Source organism: Triturus cristatus, chromosome 4_1, assembly GCF_964204655.1.
Source record: "Triturus cristatus chromosome 4_1, aTriCri1.1, whole genome shotgun sequence".
NCBI classification, from domain to species: domain Eukaryota; kingdom Metazoa; phylum Chordata; class Amphibia; order Caudata; family Salamandridae; genus Triturus; species Triturus cristatus.
In genome coordinates, this window is record NC_140585.1 from 1,285,531,342 (window position 1) to 1,285,555,031 (window position 23,690).

Consider the following 23,690-nt stretch of genomic DNA (forward strand, 5'->3'; position numbering starts at 1 on the left):
CAGGGGGTGGCGCCGGCTTTGTGGTGGCAGAGCACAGGTCTATTCAAGAGTCAAGGTGTACTCCTCCCACCCATCCAGGTGTAATCTCTCTACCCACCACCTGGCAGCCAACCTGTCTCTGGGGATCCCCCCACCCTGCTCCTTACTGTTGCCAGGCAGAACACCTACACACAGCAGAGGCGGACTGAGATGGTCAGGTCAGTAAATACTAACTTTCTAAAAGTAGTATTTACAAACCCAGGATATTAAAATAAACTTGACTACAAGAAGTATTTTATCATCCTGAGTTCAGGCATACTAAACTTGACACTTCTACCATGCTCTCTGAGTCCACTGGGGTCACAGCGTTGGCGGGATCCCGGCAGCCCATTCTGGCCTATGGAGAGCAGGTAGCCTTCAATAGTGAAAAATGACAAGGGCTGTAATTCACTACTAAGACATGCCACACACACCAGGGCATGTCTTACCTTATGCCTACAATGCACCCTGCCCTTGGGCCTACCAGAGGGGTGGCTAATATGTAGGTAAGGGAAGGTTTAGGGACTGGCAAGTGGGGGCACTTGCGCAGTCAGCGCGACGGTCCGGGACCGCGCACAGGGTCTGCGGTGGCAGACCCTAGACACACTTTACAAGGCCGCTTCCGTGGGTGGCGCAACCAGCGCTGCAAGCCCACCAGCAGCATTGGCATTCACAAGCCCTGGCACCCCTGGTGCACTCTACTGGGGACTGACAGTGACTCCAATCAACCAATCATGGACATCAATTACAGGTACACTTTACTTAGGGAGCACTTGCACTGCGGCACGGATTAGCCGTGGCGCAGTGCCCTGAGCGGACAACACCAGCAAAACAGTCGAGGCACACCATCAAAAAGTGGAAGGGAAACTCACGCCAAGGTGCCAGGTCTAACAGCCTGGACCCATCGAAAGGCAGATCAAGCAGAGTAGTCTGCACATCCGGAGAGAGTCCTGAAGACTTGAGCCAAGCATGCCTTCTGGTGGCCACAGAAGAAGCCATCACTCTGGCCACGGCATCTGCCGTATCCAGGCCTGACTGGATAACCTGACAGGCAGCTGCCTGTGTAACTGCCAACACTTCTAAGAAGTGCCCACGATAATCCTCAGGCAGCTTAGGAGCCACCTCTTTAGCAGAGTCCATCAAGGCATGAACATACCTCCCCAACAAACACGTGGCATTGGTCGATTTTAAGGCCATGCTGGCAGAGGAGAATTCTTTCTTGGCAGAATGCTCCGGTTTCATTGAGTCTCTATCCCCTGGTGTGGCGGGAAAGGATCCAGCTAACTGTTTGGAAAAGCAAGAAGCCTGAACCACCAAGCGCTCTGGCAAAGGAGCAGTAAGGAAAGCCGGATCACCCGGAGCTGGCTTATGCCGTCTAGCCACTGTCCTCGAAACAGCAGGGGCAGATAAGGGCTTCTGCCACACCTCCATAACTAGCTCTGTCAAAGCCTCATTGAAAGGCAGCAACGGCTCAATAACAGAAGAAGGAGAGTGTAACACCTCTGTCAGAATATTTGACTTGACCTCTGCCGTGGGCAACTGAAGATCCAAAAGATCAGCAGCTTTCCTGATAACAGAATGGTATGGAGCAACGTTCTGTGAGGGCAAAGCTTTCGGTCAAGAATGCTCCCACTCTGGGGAAGTGTCCAAGCCACTGGCCTCCTAAAGGCCCTCAAAGTCATCCCAGAGTCGAGGATCTCCCCTTTTTCAGCCTGATTCTGACGGTACTCCTCCTCCTCCAGAAGTCTCTAGGCTTTCCTCCTGGACCACAACTTCGGGATCGGCGTCGGTGGCCAGTACAGGTGAAGCCGCAGGAACAGGCGAACATTCCCTGGGCACCAGTGAATCCCTGGGCGCCGGCGAATCTCTTGGCGTCGGAGAGTGAGCCGGAGTCGCCTGTGGCGAAGGTGACTGAGAGATGACATCTTTAACATGACGCCGCTTAACAGGAAAAGCTAACCTCGAAGCCTTGCGTTGCGATGCCGATGCCCATGCTGGCGCTTCTACTTATGCTATTTAGACTTCAAAGTGTGAGAAGTCGACAACTTTTACTTGGACCTCTTGCGGCGCCTCTTCTCGTTCTTCGCTCGGGCCATGAAAAACTTCGCTTCCCGCTCCTTCAGTGCCTTTGGATTCATCCTCCGACAGGACGAGCAACCCTTAACGTCGTGATCCGACGACAGGCATCTTGAGACAGTCATCCTGGGGGTCCGAGATGGACATATGGCCCCACACTCCCTGCAAGGCTTGAACCCTGATTTCTTCAAAGTAGCCATCACGCTGCTAAACCAAGGAAGAAAGCAGTAACAAAGTTATACAAAGGAAATGGGCAGTCCCAGAAAAAAACGTTACCCGTCGACGGCACGGAAAAACGGGAGCTGAAGTCAGCACGCCAACTAGGTCTTCTTATTGGCTCTATGACTTCATACAGAGTCGCGTGCGGAGTTGTTCTATTGTGGGGTCCTCGTCGTGGTGGGAGAGCTAGGAAAAGGTTTCTGTGGAATGTTGGCGCAAGTGGTAATTCAAAAGCTGAGGAATCCACAGGCAGATGTATCCATCAGAAATTCCTTTTTAATACATATAAGCCTCCCCTAAGTTAGGTCTGTTACGCCCTAAGGCAGGGTGCCGTACATTAAAAAGTAGGACATGTGTTTTTATATGTCTTGACAGTATAAACCCCAAACTGTAATTTTCACAGTGGAAAGGCTAGTAGCCCCATTGGGGAGTACAGGCTTCCTGGTTGGCAACTCAGCTGTGCTAACTTCTGAATGGGACTACTAAAGTTAGTACTTCAGGGTATCAAAAGAATTGTTACATTAAATCTAACTTGATGCCTAAGTCGAACTTGATGTAAACGGCAACTTTAGAAAGGTGACACACTGTTGCACAAGTTTTTCGGTGGCCATTCGCAGATGCTGCCCCCCTGGGGAGAGGTGTGAAGGACACCCAGGAAAGGACACAATAGAGATCTGCTATTGGAAGAGATGTTACCTCTCCCTGGCAGGAAGCAACAAATGGTGTGGGCCCAAAAGGCGAGCTTCATAGAAGAAGCTGCCTTTGAAGAGAGAATAGTGGAAACACATGATGAGGGCTGCTTTTATGTTCTGGTAGACAGGTTGGAATCGAGAACAGAGGGGGAAACAGTTGCCAAACCAGCTTTCCTGTGGGTGTGTAGCCCTCAGGTGGGCTACCAAACTCCTGATACCGAGAGAAGAGTTCTGCCATCTTGGGAGTGGGAGGAATATTGCATTCTAGGATAGCTAGATGCCACACTTTGCAGCAAGTCATCATCAGGCAGGATGGAACCTAGTAGCCCATTAGCTAGTAGGCACCGCATCCCAGAGGGTTTGGGTATAAAAGTGCCCCCCTGGCACCCAGACCTTGAGATCCTATCTGCACAGGAGAGATGACACAGAAGACTGCCCTCCTGTTCCCTAGACCCGGCAAAGAGAGGCTGTACCAAAGACTGGACTGCACCTACTGATCCTTGAGTTAGGAAAAAGAGGACTGTCCCTGTGGTGCCCTGCTCGAGGTAAGTCATCCCTGAGCCCCAGGCAGAAGAGGTGAACTCCCAGAATACGTTGGCAGATGTCCTGTTACAGCTCCAGGGCCACAACAGCTGGAGAAGCCGGCTTGGTGAGTTGATAGCCATAATCACTTGATAGCCACTGACGGCTGAAGCACAGCCTGGGAGACTAAGTCCAGATGCTCAAAAGTTGCACCTGAGTTTTCTGGATCTGGAAGAGTGCAGTTTGGTCACCCAAGACGGACACTAGCCTCAGTTAAAGGGAAACAATGGTTTCACTATAACCAGGGACCAGTAGACCAGTGACAACTGATATTTGCCTGGACTTCACCAGGACATCAAATGACATTGACCTCTGTGGCCAATGTCACCCTAACATGTTTGTGGACAGCGGGGTGGCCACAGAAAGACCCCCGTCGACCAGATCAGCATCCTGTATACATTGCATCAGGACCACTCGATTGATGTCTATGGCAGTTTACCCAAAGAGCCTGGAACTCGACTGGAGACTTCTTTGGCAGAAAGGTAACTGTCTTATTAAGCCATATCGGCCTCTGTGACTTGCTTCTTGCAGGAGTTGTTCGTCCCAAGCGAGCCAGAGTAACCAAACGCAACTTTACAAAAGTTTTCAAAGTAACCGCTAACGGGGTAGTTGCCCATGCTTGGTTACATTTTTAGATAAAAGCTGTGATTTACTATTTTTTCAATAATTTATATCCAGAATACTCCGGTATTGTTTCTTCATTTTGGTGTTTAAAAATTCATAAACATAAGACCCATTTGTATAAATTGGTGTTGGATTTCCTTTGTGTCACGTTTCTTTCTTGTTCTAATGTTTTGGTATTTAAAAATGCATTACACTTGCTCGTTTGTTAAAACCTGACTGCTCAAAGCCGCAGCTACCCAGGGTTGAACTTAAGGTTTTACAAACAAGCCTTACTGGACCCAAGACAGATTTGTGTGTTTATTATGTGGTGAGGTCGCACAACCACACCATAAAACAAATCGCACTTCCTCACACTTAGTATAGTCTGTATGATTAGAAATAACCCATTTCAAGTCTGGATTGAAAGTGTTTAATATGAAGGAAGCAATGGAGCCTCACAGGCCTTCATTGAAAATGGAGAAAAGGGTATCATGCCCTTAAGATTTCAGGAGTTCCCCTGTCCATGATGCATTGTAGTGGCTGTTGCCTCACAAAGGCAGTTTTTTTTTATTTTATTTTTAAGGATATGTCATTAGTAGTTTCCAATGCCCAACCTACATAGATGGGGAGACAGGAGGGGTATTTATGGCTTCCATGAAGATTCCTACGATGCACAACTAGGATTACAAGTAAGTACCCTTTCCTTCTGTATCTTCATAGATTGTTATAAACACTTGTAAAAGAATAGAGAGAAGTAATGGGAAGCGGCTGCTGGGCAGCAGGATGTAAATTAATGTGTGTAATCAAGGGATACCCTTAGGTGTAAATGGATTTATCACTTGAATAGGTTTCAAAGTGTTACCTAACTCAACCTCTTGTCACATTGAGTCTGACTCTACGCAATAATGTGTATAATGTGTAGTAAATGTAAATGTATGGACTGATTTCCAAATTACTGCCTTGCAGATATCATCATTTGGAAAGTTCTAGAGCCATGCTTTTATAGCTGCTTTAGCTTTAGTAGAGTCTGCTTTACGTTTGCCTGGAAGGGGTGTGCTTGTCGTTTCAGAGCATATGGCAATGTAATAATCATGTCAAGGCAGATTCAAAGTACTCTTCTACGTTTAATGAGTGAAGGGACTGCTCTGATGGTGTAAAAGTAATCGGGAAAGAACGTGAATAGTGCACTGGTCTGATTAGTATGTAATCAAAGTAAGCGCTCTCCTCAATCAGAACAGTGCCCTCAATGCGCATTACAATTAGATCCTGCCTGGGATGGTAATCAATTTTATACAAAAAGATTTTGACCTATGATTTGAATTAGTAGATCCAAGTTGGACACTTTTCATTCCAAGCTCATACAGATAGACTCTAGATAGAGGCTTAATTTTAACCAGGTTCGCCCAGCACTTTTATATTTACAGCTGTTGAAACCAGACTGTATAATCTTTATTGTAGGCTATCTGAAATCTTTGGTGAGAACCAGGGCCTGCCTGGAATATTAGTTATTTCAGGGGGAGGAGGTACTCATAGTTTTAAGGTATGTCTCTTATGTATTTTTAGCACAGAAATGTACTTATTGTACCTGCCATATTTTATTCTGTAATCTTTTATGGCTATGGACTGTAAATTATTTTAATGTATTTTTTTTATGGGATATGTATATACATTGTGACTTTTATGGTTTTCACACTGTAAAACCGAATAAAGTTTTATGAAATGACTCTAGATATCGATGTTAGAGAAATCAAATATTTTATTCTCAAAAATACTTTTCAAACAATTCCATGACCATTGAGTAAAGCATCTTATTATTTCCCGATGCATTTCGGTCTGGACCCTTCTTTAGGGACATATATATATACATTTTAAAAAAAGTAAAAAATAAACTTAACAACATTGTTTATCCAAGTGCAGGATTAGAATTTACATGCAAAAATCATCGTACTATGAGACCAATCTAGTTCTGCATAGTTCATGGTTATCTTACAGACTAGGAGTGGCCCATGCAGGTAAGAGTGGTAGTGGGGGGGGGGATTTGTCATATGACCATGATGGAAAAATAATTATTTATTTAATTTTACCTTGTCGTCGTATGCCAAATGCTCCCCACCATGCCACACCACTCTTACCTGCATCGGCTGCCCCTGATACAGACTCATATGACAGGGGTCTTATTCCACCACATACATCAAATTGTGTTATATGAAACAAAATACAGGAATCAATTGTGTTGTGCATATTGGCAATCAGCCAACTGTGAATATGTCATAAAGGAAAGCATCAACTTGTAAGCTGAAATGTACAAAAACGATCATGCTAAAACAGTGTAATGGAAATCAATCTAATTCGGTGTGTCCATAACAAAAGTAAAGAGTTACGTGTGTTGCTGAATGGTGTCCATGCGATGTTTGTGCCCGATATGTGCCAGATGGTAGACATTCCGAGCTTGAAAAGATCACCTATACTAGAGGTGCAGTCACTTAAGTTACAGTGACCATGATATAATGTGTTTACCTCCTAGTATATGGGGGATAAGCGGTGTGATTGTTTCCGAAAAATGGACATGTGTTGGTATGACAGATCACCAGTACTAGAGGTGAAGTCGTTTAGGTTCTTCTAAAGCATGTGATTATCATGGCTGATGAGTATAAATAATGCCTCGTGTATTATACTCATCAATCATGATAATCACGTGCTATAAAAGAACCTAAATGACAGCACCTCTAGTATAGGTGATCTTTCCAAGCTCAGCATGTTTGACATAATCACGTGACTGTCATACCAACACATGTCCATTATTTTAAAACAAAGCATATACAAACCTGTAACAGTGGTACCTTCAATCACAACTGCATTTCCTTGAAAGGTCTTGCATTTTAGAGTATATTTTACTTACCTGTGCCAAGCCCTGCTTGATTCTAAAAGAAAACATAAGTATATCTTTTTTATAATTGGTCTGGATTCTGTCTCTGAGTGTGTGTAATCAGGCCTTGATTGAGTGAATACAATAAGAAAATGAGTTACTTACCTGTAACTATGGTTCTCCAGTATTGGTATCTTTCATAGATTCACATGCTTGAATCACCCCGTCGTCGTAGTGGGAGCCCCACAGAATACATATTAAAGTAGTAGATAGAATTACTGCAGCTACCATGCAATGAAGAGTCAGTGCCATAGCCTATCCACTTTCTTTTGTAAAAAACAGAACCAAATTTAACCAACAGCCATTCAGGTGACGGAACCCTCTAGAACAATCCCAAAAGAGGCTAGGTTCCTCAGATTTTCAAGCACATGTGTGCAAGTATAAACCTTAGGGAATAAGGGAAGCCTCTCCGGGGAAGAGGGTGGGTCGCATGTGAATCTGTGAAAGATACCAATACTGGAGAACAGTAGTTACAGGTAAGTAACTCATTTTCTTCTCCAGTATTGGATCTTTCATAGATTCACATGCTTGAATCAGAGTAGCTAGCAGTTCCATAAAAATGCATGTTTAACAATACTGTAATATATACCTCTTCACCTAAGAGGATGGTGGGTTATAACATACATGCCAATATAAAAACATTAATGAGATACTATATAGCAATATATCAACTATATTCACATATATACATATATATAAATGTATATCAGATAAGAAAGAAAACCTCTGATAATAGAGGCTTACCTTATGGAAATAAATGATGCAGGACTGCCTGTCCCACTGCTGCTTCACTATAAGATGCCATGTCCATGCAATAGTGCCGCGTGAAGGTATGAGCATTCTTCCAATCTTGTCTAGTGGAACACCAGCAAAAAGAGCAGCAGAAGAAGACACTGCTCTTGTAGAATGTGCCTTGGTCTTGGTTGTAAGTGGTTTCCCCGCCTTTATATGACACAATTGGATAGTAGCAGTAATCCATCGTGCAACAGTTCTTTTTGTAACAGCAGACCCTAGTTTTACAGGCCCATAAGATACTAGAAGTTGATCTGTTCTGCGCAGTTGCTTTGTCCTTTGCAAATAAAACTTAAGGCATCTTTTTACATCTAAAGAGTGAAGAGATTTCTCCGCTGGAGATGAACGATGCGGAAAGAAAGTGTGCAGAATAACAAGTTCATTACGGTGAAACTGGGATGGCACCTTTGGTATAAATTTAGAATTCGTTCGTAGCATCACATAATTCTCTGTGAAACATAAGTAAGGCTCTTTAACGGTGAAGGCTTGAATTTCACTTACTCTTCTGGCAGATGTAAGCACGAGAAGCAATGCCACTTTCCATGTGAGAAACTTGAGCTCTATTTTGTGGATTGGCCCAAAAGGTGGTTTCATTAACTGTGAGAGGGCCACATTAAGGCGCCATTCTGGTGGAGGAGGCTTAACAGGAGGAAAAGTCCTGAAAAGGCCCTTCATGAACTGTTTGATGATGCGAGCAGAGCAAAGAGAAGAGGCGTCAGACGTCCGTCTATATCAGGAGAGGGCCGCGAGGTGGACCCTTATCGAAGCATAAGCCAGACCTGATCTTGCCAGAGATAAGGCAGGATTTGTTCTGGGGAAGGAAGAGGGTGAGTGTCATTGCGAAGGCACCAAGAACAAAAACGTTTCCATTTCAGTCAATATGTTTTAGTAGCAGACTCAGCTCTTGCCCTGTACAAAATATCTCTACAATTCTGAGGAATAACTAAATCCTTGTACTCACTGAACTCAGGTTCCAGGCATGCAATTGAAGAGAAGCTGGGTGCGGATGCAGTATCTGTTCTTTGTTCATCGTTAACAGGGTGGCTGACAAAGTAAGGCAATATGGTTTGGAAGGCGACAGCAGGAGTAGCTCCGTGAACCAGTGCTGATGTGGCCAACGTGGAGCAATGAGAATGAGTTGGCACGGTTCCTGTTTCATTTTCATCAACACCCTGGAGATCAGGGGGTATGGGGAAAAAGTGTTCGCAAAGATTCCTGACCATCTTATCGAAAACGCATTCCCCCATGACCCTGTCCGAGGTTCCCTGCTGGCAAAGAATCAGTATTTCTGGTTCCCCTGAGAAGCAAATAGGTCCAAGTTGGGTGCTCTCCATTCCTGCAAGATGTGGTTGAGAACGATTTGGTTGAGTTCCCACTCGTGATTTGATTACCTTAACCTGCTCAAGGTGTCTGCTAGGTTGTTTTTTATTCCTGGGAGATGCTCAGCCTTGATAGCTATTTGATGCTGCAATGTCCATTCCCATATATGTTGAGCTTCCCAAGATAGGATAGGAGATCTTGTTCCTCCCTGCTTGCAGGTGGTGTTGTCCGTGTGTATGAGGACTGAGAATGCTCTTATCCTTGGGAAGAATGACCGGAGGGCTAGAAAAATTGCACGTAGTTTCAAAAAACTGATGTGCATTTTGGATAGAGAGAGACTCCATTTACCGGTTATTTGGAGGTCTTGCAGATGCGCTCCCCAGCCTTCCAAAGATGCGTCCGTTGTCAGAACGAACTCTGGAAGAGGGGAAAGGAACGACGTCCCAGAGAGAGATTGTGGGGAGATTGCCACCAAAGAAGGGCATCCTTCATGATCAGAGTTATCTGAACTATGTCACCGAATGATACTGTTATTTGAAGTCACTGGGTATCCAACTGCTCTTGAAATGGTCTCATCCTTAGACGAGGCGGAGGTACCTTGAGAATGGCGGAAGACATCATCCCGAGAAAGGATTTGAGGAGACGGACAGAAGTGCACTTTCTTCCGTAAAGATTTGGGAGCCAGAGATAAGATGGCATTCAGTCTTTCTGTTGATAAGTATACCTTGTCTTGGAGAGTGTCTATTAGTGCTCCTAGAAACGTTAACCAATGAGAAGGAGCTAGAATGGATTTTCGAAGATTGACTGCCAGCCCTGGAGAGCGAAATAGTTGCAGGCAGAAAGAGATGTCTTCTGAAGCCTGAAGAAGAAAGGGTCTTTCACCAGCCAATCGTCGAGGTATGGGAAGATCTGTAGGCCTTCCAGCAGTAGGAATGCTGCCACGGGAGCAATTGCAAAAACAACAGTTGATGGACAGAATGCAGAACAATGTCATACATTCACCCCAGTACAAAGATATGGGCCTAAATCAATCGTTTTTTTGCTCACCATGCCGTTCCAGTTTGAACCCAGCCATATGCAAATCAGTCTTGACCCTGTGCCTCATGGGAACAGACCAGCCCGAACTGCCAAGCCAGGTCCTCCCTGGACTGGAAACAAGCATCCTAGGACCGGTTTCTGGGTTTCACCCCTCTTCAGCCAGGATAGCTTGATTCTAGTGGCATGGAGAGCACGGGACCCACGTCTGGGCATACCCTTCCCACTCGGGGTGACAAATGCAAAAACAACAGTTGATGGACAGAATGCAGAACATTGTCATACATTCACCCCAGTACAGAGATCTGGGCCTAAATCCATCGTTTTTTTGCTCACCATGCCGTTCCAGTTTGAAACCAGCCATATGCAAATCAGTCTTGACCCTGTGCCTCATGGGAACAGTCCAGCCCGAACTGTCAAGCCAGGTCCTCCCTTGACTGGAAACAAGCATCCTAGGACCGGTTTCGGGGTTTCACCCCTCTTCTCACTGTGCCACTGGATTCAAGCTAGCCTGGCTGAAGAAGGGTGACATACCCTGAAAACGGTCCCAGGATGCTTGTTTCCGGTCCAGGGAGGAACTGGCCTGGCAGTTTGGTCTGGACTGTTCCCATGAGGCACGGGGTCAAGACTGATTTGCATATGGCTGGGTCCAAACTGGGGTGGCGTAGTGGGCAAAAGAACGATGGATTTAACCCAGATCTTTTGACTGGGTGAGAATGTTTGCATTGTCAGCATTCCGTCCATCATTTGTTTGCTGTAACACGCCACAGGAGCAAGGCACTTGGTGAAAACCCTTGGAGCTGAGTGAAGGCCAAAGGGAAGGACCTTGAATTGATAATGCGCGCCTGCCACTGAGAAACGTAGACATTTTCGATGTTTGGGGTGGATAGGGATATGGAAGTAAGAGTCTTCCAAATCCAGGCTTGCTAAAAAACCCTAATGCTTCAGAAGTTGTAAAATCTCCTGAAGAGTAACCATGCAAAAGGATTTCTTCAGTAGCTATTTGTTAAGTTTCTGATGTCTAAAATGGGACGCCATTCCCCCAATTCTTCTTTTTTATCAGGAAAAAACGAGAGTACCAACCTTTTCCTCTCTGAGAGCGTGGAACACATTCTATTGCTCCTTTTTGAAGCATTAGCAAAGCCTCCTTTTTTAACAACTGAAGATGGAGTGGTGTTGATTTCTGAGTTGGGTGATGAGGTGGCATTGTGGTAAACTCTTAGGTATGGCCATACCTTACTATATCCAGGACCCATGTGTCTGATGTTATTTTTTGCCATTGATGCAGGAAATATGAGAGAGGGGTTTTCTTCAAACAAGACAGAGGAGCGGCAGGCAGCAAAGCTTTGTCACTGTTCACGGCCCGAATCTCTGGACTGAGCCTGTTGCTTTCGTCTAGGCTGTCTAGAGTAGGCAGCCTGTGGTGCCGCACGGTATTGCTGCTGTTGTTGGTAGGAAGGCCGGTAAGAGGTGTAAGTTTGAGGCTGGTATCTTTGATACCCTCCTCGAAAAGAAAAATGTCCTCTGCCACGTGCTCAGCGAAAGGGGGCTTTCTATACTGGAGCGTTCCTAGAAGCTTAGCCGTGTCCGTATCTGTTTTGATGGTCTGCAAAGCGTCATCCATATGCTTGCCAAAGAGTGTTTCACCATCAGACAGCATATTCAAGATTTTGCTCTGTACCTCAGGGCGGAACATAGTTGCTATCAGCCAACCCTGGCGTCTTAGGACAGCAGCTCCAGCAAGCTGACGAAAAGCGAAGCAAGCAATATCCATGGAATCATCAATAATTTTGGATACTGACCTTTCCACTTCAAGCAGGATTTTTCTTGCTTCCATCCATTTCTCCTCTGGAAGGAGATCTAAGAAATGCGCAACGCCCAACCACATCTGTCCATCGTACCTTGCTAAAATCGCAAGAGCGTTGGCAGCCCGAACAGTTGCTCCTAATGTGGTTGTGAACCTTTTCCCAATATTATCTAAGTGCCTCCCTTCTCTGTCAGGTGGAGCAGTAACGGGCACTAGAGGGTTCCTCGATCTCCGTTGTGCAACCTGTGAGATAACGGAGTCAGGCTTAGGATGAGCTATTAGACACGCTGAAACATCGTCCGGTGCTTTGTACTTTTTGTCAATCCTGGGCAAGACAGGGATAACTGTGGCCGGTGTCCTCATTACTTTCAAGCCTTCTTCCCATATGTGGTCGACAATAGGTATAAACCTAACAGATTTTCGAGATGGAAACGCAATGCTGCTCTTTCTATTTATGCATGAAAGCCGGCCGATATCCTCTGGTGGAGACTCTATAATTTGCGGAGAAGGAGAAGCCGGCGTTGATATGATGTAGTCATCCCATTCATCTCCTGTTTGACCTTCCTTCTGAGGTTGAGTATCCTCAATTTCTCCATCATCAGATGTATCCTGATGATGTTGCGGACCACTGGGATCTCCCGCAGGGGAGGATGCAGACATAGGTACAGAGGTACGAGGTGGAGAAACAGCAGGCGGTGATGGCTGGGGAGCTGGAGGAACAGGCACTGAAGGAAATCGTGTACAATAATCCTGTAATAAATCCTGAAGGACTTGTACCAAAGCAACATGAAGGTGGACCTTAGGTTCAGTAACTGGTTCCATATATTGAATTTTTGCATGAGGAGGGTCATATTCTTCTCGATAGGAACCCTCATAATCGTCACCATCTTCCTCCTGATATTTGACATGCAATTGGGAAGGACTATCAGCAGGCCCAAACATCCCATCATCATCAGATTCCTCCAAGAATGTTGAAGGAGGTAAAGGTGAAACTATTGCTGGATTTAAAACCTCATCGACGGCGTCGTCGACGTATTAACTGGCGTAAACTGCAAGGTAGATGGACGCTTACGACCATGCGCGGGATATGGCATCGTCAGCTTCGTCGACGGTAACGGCGCCTGCGTCGTCGACGAGGACATGATAGGATAGGATGAAGCCATCGCTGGCATCGTCGACAAAATTGCCGTCGACAGAACCACCGTCGTCAACCAGGATGCAGACGAAAAAGTTGGAATTGTCGTCGGCAGTGTTGCTGTCGACGATGAGGTCGTCGGCGATGTAACAATCGTCGTCACTGGAATTGTCATCAACGGGACTGTCGTCGAGTCCGTCGTCGATGATGTAGATTTTTTCGACGATGAGGAAGGAGAAACTTGCTTAGAGGATGGTTTTTGCGTCTATGGTGATCTGGAAGTTAACGCCGTAGGTGATACAAGCTTCTTTGAGACAGATATTTTCATGGATTGGATAGCAGAATATTTTTCTTTCTAATGGCTTTTTTCCTCAGTAGGAAATGGAAGCTTTCCTTTTTGTGAGAAGTCTTCTTCTTGGAAACCTCTGGAGATTCAAGAGATCTCTCTCTCCTTTTGGGTGTTTCCTTAGAAGTCAGTGAGGTAGAGCTCTCCTCATCCTCAGAGAAAACTTCAGATTTTGATGTACGTTTTTGTAGCCAAATTAATAATCTACCCTCTCTATCTTTGAGGATTTTTGTAGAAAAGGTTCTACAGATTTTGCAGTCTTTAACATTGTGTTGAGGGTAAAGGCAGTAGATGCAGCTCTTATGTGGATCTTCAGCATGCAGCCTCTTTTTTTCACATGATCCACACGACCAGAGGAGACCTTTCTTTGAAGATTGCGACATATTTGAAGAGAAAACTGCTAGAAAACTGGATAACCAGAGAAAAACTCTGCAGAGCTCAGGGAGACTCCCTTTCACACGACATGCAGTAGAAAATGTGAGGAACCTAGCCTCTCTTGCAATTGTTCTAGAGGGTGCCGTCGCCTGATTGGCAGTTGGTTAAGTTTGGTTCTTTTTTACAAAAGAAAGTGGATAGGCTATGGCACTGACTCTTCATTGCATGGTAGCCTGTAGTAATTCTATCTACTGCTTTTATATGTATACCGTGGGACTCCCGCTACGACGGCGGGGATGATTCAAGCTCTGGGGACTCCCTGGACTCTGTGCACACTATATCTCATTTTGGTATAGTATATACAGAGCCAGCTTCCTACATTGGTAGATCGGTGGTGGGATGTAAAGCCTTGCATTTATTGGACTAACTTAGTCAACCTCTGGTCACATGACAAGAATTCAAAAATTGTCTTTAGTACAACTCATTTTTTTTAATTGACTATTGTTCCAAATTTCTAAAAGTCTTGTTGGGCCTTGTGTTACGTTCCTGTAGCTTTTTAAAAAAAGAGTGAAAGCCACCGAAGTTAGGGGGAAGTATCTAGAACTGTTAGTGTAGGTCTTCTAAAAATAACCCCACTTTTGAAACATAATGAGCAACACAGGGGATATGGCTGAGGTGTTCAACCTCACCCCTTACTCCAACCAACAGGTTAGAGAGTTAAGGCTTCTCTGTAAGGCTAAGCAAATAAAAAATAGGTCCAACACTACCAGAAAACAACTCCAGGAGGTTCTGACAGTGTATGAAAAGAACCATCCATCCCCTGAGGAGGAAGGCTCATGGGGAGATGGGAAAGGTAGTTAAGTGGATGAGGTCTTCAACCCTCCACCTCAACAACTTAGGGAGGGAGGGAACTTTGAGCTCCCCACCTCCAAGCCAGGGAGTAGAGGGTCTAGAACCTACAGAGACTAGACTCTTGACAAAAGAGTGAGGACAAATTCACTGAAGAGGACACCCTTTTAGCTAGGTTGGCCAAAAGACAAGAGCTAGAGACTAGGCTCCTTGCTCTGGAAAAAGAGAGGTCAGAGACAGGCCTAGGACCCATACATAGTGGCAATCAAGAGAAGAAAAGATCTGATGATCCTAAAATCCCCAAAAGGCATTGTCCCTAAATGTGAGGATGTTGATGATATCAGCAAATGGTTCACAGCCTTTGAGAGGGCTTGTGAGAGGCCAGGAAGGTGAGTGAGGAAAACTCACTGGGCGGCACTTCTTTAGGAACTGTTCTTTAGTAAGTGCAGAGACAGACTTCTGACCCTTACTGGGGCAGAATCGGAGTCCTTTGAACTCATGAAGGGCACCCAGATTGAGTGATTTGGACTCACAACCGAGGAGTTTAGAATTAAATTCAGGGGGGCTCAGAAAACCTGGGTGGAATTTGTAGACTACTCAATAACAACACTAGGTGGCTAGTTGACTGGAAGTAAAATGCAAGATTATGATGGTCTTTATAATTTGTTTATGAAAGAACACATATTTGGTCATTTCATTGATGAAAAGTTGCATCAGTATCTGGTAGACCTAGATCCAATTTCTCCCCAAGCATTGGGAAAGAAGCGGATCACTGGGTCAAGACAAGGGTGACCAAGACGTCCACTGGGGGTGACCAAAAGAAAGGGGTTGCAAAATCTCCCAAGGGGAAAGAGGGTGAGCATCCTCAAGATAAAGTCCCAGGTAGCCCCCCAAAAGCCTGTCCATGAGGGTGGGCCCAAAGACACCTCACAACCTAAAACTAGGTACCAAGGAAAGATTTGGGATCCCAACAAGGTATGGTGTCACGACTGTCAAAAGACAGGACACAACAACACGGCCCCTAGTTGTGCTAAAAACAACCCCCTAGTGTAGCTCCAGGGGCCGAGTGTTGCCTAAGGGGGTAGTCCCTCGGAGGAGGAAGTCCACAAAGCCTTCAACTGGAAAGTGGGCCCAAAGGTGAGATGGAGATTCCGGGGGGTGTAGACACTTCCACCACCTACAGGTGAATGGAATCCCAACCACTGCCCTCAGAGATAAATGTGCCAGTCACACTGTGGTGCAAGGCAGGTTGGTACTCTCAAACTAATATGTCCCAGGGGGAGCCAAAAAGAGTAAGGGCTATCCCATGGAAGGTCACTGTTAGGCCTGTGGCTGTAGTGCCCCTAGAGATGGCTGGGTTTCATAAGTCTGAGAAAGGTGCTAGTTAATAAAGACCTCCCCCTAGCCCCCAAAGAAAAAGAAGAGACAGAGTAAGGAAGGTGAACAACTGTTAGCCAGGGGGTGGGGGTGTATGGAAAGTGGGTTTCTGTTGCAGAAACCACCCCACTTTTTGCCAGATTTCAGATGTACTTTTACTTGATGTGCCCTCTGGCCCTGCCAATCAGGATTCCAGGGCCTGTGTTCTTTCCCAAAACGGTACATTTGTACCTACAATTGGCACCTCTCTGGCCACATGCAAGTTCCTTCGCAAAAGACACTATGGGTACCAAGGGCACTGTAACCAGGGAAGGCCTCTAAGGGCTGCAGCACATTTTGTGCCTGCTTTAGAGGTCCTGTACCTTAACACCTACACACTGCCATAGCGAGCTGCGTGTTTTGGTGCAGAGAAAAGTGAAAAGTCGATATGGCACACATACCCGTGTATGATGCCTGCAACCCACTTCCTATAGTATAGGTAGGTCACACCTCTATCTGGGTGCACTATACCACTGGTGAGGGCACAGTTGCATGAGCACTGTACCCCTACAGTGTCTAAGTCCATTCTTAGACATTGTAATTGCAATAAAGCCATAAAGAGTATATGGTCTGGGAGTTTGTCATTACGAACTCCACAGCACCATAACGGCTTTACTGAATTCTGGTAAGTTTGGAAGCTAACATCTCAGCATAATAAACCCACACTGATGCCAGTGTGGGATTTATTATACGATGCACTTAGAGGGCATCTTAGAGATGCCCCCTGAAAAACAACCAGCCTCTGGTGGGTCCCCTGACTGGCAAACACCAGCGTGCCACCACGAGAAAAAGTTCTGGACCCCTGGGGTGAGAGCCTTCGCTCCCTGGGCCCAGACGCAAAGCCTTTCCTGGCAGAGGTGTTCACAACTCCCCCAGGTCAGGAAGAGCCTTCTCTGGAAGGGGAGCCTCAAAGGCATTGCCGCCTTTGCAACGCGACCCAGAGCCGCTCCTGCTATCAGGAGCAGGCCCCCTTCCTGCCTCACCCCCTCTTCGGCGGGAACACAAGCCCAGAAGGTGTGTCCAACTCTGTCAACACAACCCCACCACTCTTCAGTGCCCGCCATCTTGCAGATGGATTATGGGGATTCTAGATTGTGCTCACTCCCCCACGTGGGGTGAGCACACCAAGTGTGTAGCCACCCTATAACCAGTAGCCCATTGGCTACTACCTCGAGACCTCTAAAAACGTCCTCTAAATACAGTATTTAGGGGGCAGCCCTGAGCCCAGAAAGTAGACCTGAGTAAGAGAGAGGAAGGACTGAAGAGCTGTGCTGACCCACGAAGAAGAAGAAGAGGATAACAACTTCTTTGGCCCCAGCCCTACCGGCCTGTCCCATCTACGACCTGCCTACAGCAAAAACCCCAGTGAGTCCAGCAGCCTGCAACCCCCAGAGCCCATAGGACCTGCCCTGCAACCATTTTACAGACTCTGTCTCCTGTGAGCACCAGATTTGCTCAAGCAAAGACTCACCCCCTGAATTCAGATTCTGGCGACTCTGCGATTCTGCACCAATCTGCACCTGACGCCCACGGCCTGAGTTTGAGTGGCCCAACACTACAAGAAGATCTCCTCAGCGATCCTGATCTGGTGATACTCGACCTCCCTCAAGCTTCAAAACTATGCCTGCAGCATCAAACTGAAGGGTCCCCCCGACCACGACCAGAGCAGGTAAGAAAACCCAACGCCAGAAGACACCCCTGCACTCAACGCCCCACGGCCTTAGGTTGCCCAACCGACAGTGTCCCTCAAGAACCCAACTTACTTTTCCAGCCGGTGCTCGCATTCAAGAAGTCCACCTGCCCTAGCCTGCAGCAACTTTGCAAAACCGAAGGTCACCATTGAAACGCAAAGTGTGCCTGATGTCCTTTTTGAGCCCTGCACCCGGCGGCCCCAGGCTGCTAGTGATGCAGCTCATATACTGGTCGTTGGTCCCTGCAGTGCTGTCCTTAATCCCAGGAACTTTGCTCCCACAACCCGAGGGGCCTGGTTGTCAGCAATCCCTAACCGAAGGCCCTCTTAGCCCCTTTGGCTAACGTTGGGCCCTTGCACTCTGCACCCCGCCGCCACAGTGCCGCTGGTGGTGCAACTCGAGTGCCCATCTAAACCTTGGGGAACCTTGGTCCTAAACCACAAAATTCCCACTCGTAAGTCTTGTACTTACCCGAGAAACCGCTATCACTCTTCTCCCTTAGGAACCCATGTTAAGAGATTTTGGGACTAAAATTTTTCCGCTGAACTGATGTTTGTATGGAGAAAAGAGAACTTAACTGCAAATGTATAAAAAGTCTTACTTACCTTGTATTGTGAGATCATAAGGTGTAGTATCTAGGCATACCACCCCCAGTAATCCAAAAGTAATCTGAAAGTAATTACTGTGTTTCTAAAACATATACAATCCTGTAACGATTGCAACTTCAATCACAACGGCATTTCCTTGAACAGTCTTGTATTTGAGAGTATATCTCACTTACCTGTGCCAAGTCCTGCTTGGTTCTAAAATAAAACATAAGTATACCTTTTTAATATTGACCTAATTGGTCTGAATTCTGTCTCTGAGTGTGTGTAATCAGTCCTTGATTGAGTGAATGCAATAAATGCTTAATACACCCTCTGGATAAGTCTTCATGCTCGCCCACACTACCACAAGGACAGCTGTTAGTACTTACCTAATTTAGCCTCTGCTATACCTCTGGGGACTCTCTGGACTCTGTGCACACTATACCTAATTTTGGTATAGTATATACAGAGCCAGCTTCCTAAATCATGGAATTGTTTGAAAAGTATTTTCGAGAATAAAATATTTGATTTCTCAAACATCAATATCTAGAAATTCATCTATATGAGCATGGAATGAAGTATCTAAATTGGATCTACCAATTCAAATAACAGGTTCAAAACAAATTTTGAATTAAACAGATTATCATCCCTGGCGGGATCTAATTGTAGTGCGCAGAGGGGACGCTGTTCTGGTTCAGGAGAGCGCTTACTTTGATTACTAATTTACACCCATGATCAGGAGGTGACACAACAAAACTGAAAAAAACAAGTTACTGACATGTTCACTGTGGTTCTCAAGTGTTGATATCTTTCATGAATTCATTTGTTTGTATCTTCTGTCATCGAGGTGGGAGTCCCACGGTAATTATAAGTAGCAGTGTAAGAGTCTTTTATCTAGGTCTATTATAATTGTTCTTCTCTACAGCATTGAGGAGCAATTCACTTCATTTTGTACATCACCAAAGTCTGACCAATCAGAGCATAGCTTGCACCCTTCCCCTCCTGTGCAATGATTTCACAACTCAGATTTCTCAGCACGAGTTAAACAAATTCCTTATGCTACCATGTATGAAGAACACAAGGAGGTGGGCAACCAAGGGGGAGGTGGGTGGGTCCCATATGAATCTATGAAAGATATTAATACTAGAGAACCACAGTGTACAGGTAAGTAACTTGTTTTTTCTCCAGTAGTGAATCTTTCATAGATTCACATGCTTATATCTAAATAGAGAGCAGTATACCATAAAAAGAGAACATTGAGACATCAATAAGACCATTTTAGGAGGCGGGTAATATCTGTATCAGTGTATGCATACAGTGTTCAGAGGAAAGCAAATATTATGAATAAATATCAAAGAGCTCACCATTGTGAAAAAGGTTTAAAAAGTACTGCCTGACCTACTGCTGTATCCCTGTTGTTAGCTATGTCCAGGCAATAATGTTTGGTAAACCTATGCGATCTGGACCATGTGGTCGCTCTGCATATATCTGATAGAGGTACTCCTGTGACAGGGCAGATGAAGTTGCCATGCTTCGGGTAGAATGTGTGCATACTTTGGGTGCTAGCAGACTTCCCTCTTGTTTGTGGCAGAAACTAATAGCTGCCGATACCCATTGCGCTATAGTTGTTCTTAAAGCTGGTTGGCCTTTTGAATGGGGTGCAAAGGCTACCAGAATTTGATAAGTTTTTCTGAAGAATTTAGTGTTTTCCAAGTAAAACTTAAGGCATCTTTTGACAAGTGTGTGTAATGATTTTTCCGTTGCGCTTGATGGATTCTGGAAATATGTCTTTAGGATAATTGGTTAATTCAGGTTAAATTCGGTAGGCACTTTAGATACGAACCTGGGATTGGTTTGCAATATTACTCTGGTCTTTTTTAAATGCATAAATGGCTAGTTTACGGTGAAGGCTTGTATTTCACTCACACACCTGGCCGACATTAGAGCCAATAAAAACACAATTTTCCATGTGAGATGTTTGATGTCAGCCTTATTGATTGGCTCAAAAGGTTGTCTCTTTAGCTGCAATAGGACTGTGTTCAGTTGCCATGATATTGCTGGTTTTCTGATCAATGGAAAAGCTCTAAACAAGCCTTTGAGAAATTCCTTTATCAATCTATCCGACCAGAGAAATTTCTTGTTGCGAGAATGCCTGTATCTTGAGAATGCTTCAAGACGGACTCAAATTGAGCTGTGGCAGAGTCCAGATTAAGCTAAAGATAGAAGGTAAGGCAAGACCTACGCAGATTCTGAAGTGAAAGGATGACAATTGCTGGCTGTGCACCAGTTACAAAATCTTAACTATTGAGCTTTATAGGACTTGCTTGTAAATTCTGCTCTAGCTTTTGCTAAAGTGTTTCTACAATGCTGAGGAATGTTTAATTGATGGAATTCATATTATTCAGGATCCTGGCTGCTAAATTTAGAGATTACGGGTTCAGATTAATTACCTGTCAATTGTCCATGTACAGTAACCCTGGGACTGGTTTGAGTCAAACATGTTGCTGTTCTAACATTAGGGTAAGTTCTGTATATCAGAACTGTCTCGGCCACGCCAAGGCTATCAGGATGATCCTGCACGGTTCTTGTTACATTTTGCGTAATACTTTTGGTAGAAGAGGGATATGTGGGAAAGCGTAGGCGAACATGCCTCTCCAGGACATTTGAAGACTGTTCCCCATGATCCCTTGTGTGGGAACCTGCTGGCATAATGAAGGCATTTTTTTGGGTTTGGAGTTGTGAAGAGGTCTAGGGAAGGATTTCTCCACCTGTTGAACATTTTGTTGAGTTGATTGGTAGAAAGCTCCCATTCGTGGCATTCCTGTTAGCATCTGCCTTATTCGGCCGCCCATATGTTGTTTGTCCCCTGTACATGTTCTTCCTTCAGGGAGATTCCTTTAAGTAAGCACCATGCTCATATTTGTTATGCTTTCTCGGATAGAGGGCGAGACTTTGTGTTGGCCTCTTTGTTTAGATAAAACATTGTGATCGTATTGTTGGTGCAAATGAAAACCTCCGACCCCTGAAGTCTAGGAGGAAAGCCTTGAGTCACCATTTCACCGGTCTCAGTTCCAGAAGATTGATATGATACGGTCTTTCTTCAAGGTGACCATCTTTCACTGACTTCTAGATCTTGGAGATGTTACCCCAATCAATCCATAGAGGCATCCGTTGTCATGATGAAACTCTAGTTCTGACCGTGAACATGGACCCTATTGGACCCTATTGTGAGGTTTGCTTCCCTTATCCACCATTACATCGCAGAGAACATTTCTGATGTTATGTGCACTATGTTATTAAACCACCCCTTTTCCCGTGTTTACTGCCTGTCCAGTTGTTCCTGCCGTGGTCTCATGTACACTCTACAATTTGGTATGAGGGGAATGCATAAATACATCATTCCCAAAAATGATTTGTAGGTTCTTACTGACACAGATCTTTTTTTGGTAAGGTGACTGCCAATGTGATCATCTTTGATTCTCTTTCTTAGATTGCAAACACTTTGCATATGGTGGTTTCTATGATGGCTCCCAGGAATGTTATTCTTTGTCAAGGAGTTACATAGGATTTGTCTTTGTTTATGTGAAAGCCCAGGTTTTGGACTAACTGCATGCACTCTCTTGTCAAATTCTTTGCAGCCCTTGAAGAGTGAGCCTTAATCAGCCAATCATCTAAGTAAGGGAATTTCTGCTGTCCAGAGCATCTTAAATAGGCTGATACTGCTGCCATACATTTGGTGAAAATCCTTGGGGCAGATTTTAGCCCTAACAGGAGAACCCTGAAGTCATAGGTTTTCCCTGCCACCTCGAACCTCAGATATTTTTTGTGCCTGACGTGGATAGGAATATGAAAATAAGCATCTAGAAGATCCAGAGATGTCATGTGATCTCCCCTGTTCAATAAGTGAATGATATCCTGTAGTGTGATCATTCGAAAGGATTGAGTCTTGAGATATTTGATGAGCATTCTGAAATCCAACACCTGTCTCCGTTTCCCATTCTTTTTCCTGAGGAGAAAAAAAGTTGAAGTAGAAACCTGTGTGTATGTTAGAGAACCTCCGCTACAGCTTCCTTGTCAAGCAGGAACTGAATTTAGTCTCTTAACAATCAAAGGTATTGATGAATTGTTTTGACAGGTAGATGGTACATAGGTTTCTGGAGAAACTCTAGTGTGTGATGATACTTTATAATATCTAAGACCCACTTGTCCGAGGAGATAGATGTCTAATTGGTGAAGCAATTGAGAAGAGTGCTTTAGAAATGTGATGGAGGTGGAGGCATTGAAGTGACTGGGCGCACTTTGTAGTCACTGTTTTTGGAAGAAATCTTGCCCTTTTGCAGCAGCTGCGGCACGTCTTCGTATTGTGTCTGGAGGAAGTGGAAGCCTGTGAAGGCCTGTACAGTTGCGAGCACTGTTGGCAATATACTTGTGCTTGTTGGTGGTACGGCTGGTATCGATAGGGTTGTTACCCCCCACAAAAGGAGTTTTGAACTGGTCACCATTAAAAGGCGTGTCCAATATCTTTGACTGGACTTTCGGTAGAAAGGAAGTTGCTTTAAGCTACCCCTGTCGCCATAAAACAGCTGACCCTGCCACTTGTCTGAAGCCAGTACAACTCATTTTTTTTAATTGACTATTGTTCCAAATTTCTAAAAGTCTTGTTGGGCCTTGTGTTACGTTCCTGTAGCTTTTTAAAAAAAGAGTGAAAGCCACCGAAGTTAGGGGGAAGTATCTAGAACTGTTAGTGTAGGTCTTCTAAAAATAACCCCACTTTTGAAACATAATGAGCAACACAGGGGATATGGCTGAGGTGTTCAACCTCACCCCTTACTCCAACCAACAGGTTAGAGAGTTAAGGCTTCTCTGTAAGGCTAAGCAAATAAAAAATAGGTCCAACACTACCAGAAAACAACTCCAGGAGGTTCTGACAGTGTATGAAAAGAACCATCCATCCCCTGAGGAGGAAGGCTCATGGGGAGATGGGAAAGGTAGTTAAGTGGATGAGGTCTTCAACCCTCCACCTCAACAACTTAGGGAGGGAGGGAACTTTGAGCTCCCCACCTCCAAGCCAGGGAGTAGAGGGTCTAGAACCTACAGAGACTAGACTCTTGACAAAAGAGTGAGGACAAATTCACTGAAGAGGACACCCTTTTAGCTAGGTTGGCCAAAAGACAAGAGCTAGAGACTAGGCTCCTTGCTCTGGAAAAAGAGAGGTCAGAGA